The following is a 1,533-nucleotide window of genomic DNA, read 5'->3' on the forward strand; positions in this document are numbered from 1 at the left end:
GGGCTGACGCAGCAGCATCACAGCCAGGGTTTGGCTTCGCCTCCAGCTGCCGCTGGCTCTGGCTGCCCGCTTTAGAGTGTGGAATTAAATAAGCCGCAGTGTGCCAGCTCATGGCATGGCTATGGGACACCCCAGGGCAGAAGCACCCAGCGTCTTTTAACTGACCCAGGCTTCACCGAGGCGATGCTGTGCCCATCACAGCACCCTGTGCCAGCACCAAACCATGGCCATCAGGCTGGGATGAGTGCAGCCCGTGTCAAACCCAGCGCTTCCCTCGCCGGGAACGTGCAGATGGGCTGAGAATGACCTTTTCTATTTTAGCCGCTTTGGAGAGCAGGGCTGTGCCCCAGCCTCTGATGTTCGAGAGCCAGAGGCTGTGTCACCAGAGCCGAGCCAGACCCCAGCAGGGCAGCGATGGCTCAGAGGATGATGCAGGGCATCATGTGCCCAAGCCTTGGGCACAGCCATGGCATGAACCTGGGTCTGTGCCCACAGTGTCCTCGCCTGTCTCGGGGTGTCTGGGCAGGGTGGCATCCCTGGGACTCATGGAGAAAAGGGGTTGAGAGTGTCATCGGCACTGGCTGGTGCCAGGTGTGTCCCATGGGCTGGTGCCGGAGATGTGCCAGGAACCTCAGGCAATTCTGGTTCATCCCTCTTTTCCCACAGCCGCTCTGTGCAGCCCTTCCCACGCACCCTGAAGTTTAAGTTCTCATTCAAGCCCGGCGATGTGACCTTGATGGGCTTTCCTTCCCTGGGGGCAGGCGTTGGTTAAGGATTTATAATTAGCCAATAATGAAGTGGCTGTGGCTGGAAAGGTGCTTCCCTCTCTGCCAGCCAGCGGTGCCCACAGGGTCACTGGCACCCGTTGCTGTGCTCCTGCCAGCGCCCTGGGCTTTGCTCGTGCCTCTGGCTTTCCCAGTGCGGCTCGAGGCTCTTGTTTAATGGCAGAGGTTTTGGAGGACCTTCCCTGGGACAGAGCATGGCCAGTACTGTCCACTGCAAAGGGGGACCCGAAGCCGCTGGGCCATGCATGGGGTGCGCTGGGAGCCTGCAACATCCAAGGGTGCTCCCCACCCTCATCAAGGAGACTGGGTGACAGCAGTGTGGTCCTTGCCTGCTCTGCCCATTCTATGGGACTTCCTAGCACCCACCAAACTGCATCTGGGGCCGTTGTACAGAGCCAGTGCTCCATTTTTCAGCTTTTCCCCATTGCTGGGGTAGCTTTTCTGCAGGTTTAAATATAATTTTTTTTCATCTCCTGCTCCCGCCCCAAGTTGGTGTCAGAAAAAGTTCTGGACGGCCCTGTTGTCCCCCAGCCGTGCTGCTGCAGGCAGCTCCGAAGGCACTTTGCTCTCAAGTTTTTTATTCTTTTACGTGGCTGCGTCCTTCCCTGGGGAGGTGTCTATAAATTATGTACATGGAAAATGGGACCAGAAAGCAGCAGGCATCAATAATTGATGGTCAACGTTTGCTAACGGGCACACTGCATCTGGGCATCTCTGTGTGGCGGGGGGCCCGCGCGAAGCTCGGTGG

Source organism: Buceros rhinoceros, unplaced genomic scaffold (assembly GCF_000710305.1).
Source record: "Buceros rhinoceros silvestris isolate BGI_N320 unplaced genomic scaffold, ASM71030v1 scaffold27811, whole genome shotgun sequence".
Classification (NCBI taxonomy): Eukaryota; Metazoa; Chordata; class Aves; order Bucerotiformes; family Bucerotidae; genus Buceros; species Buceros rhinoceros.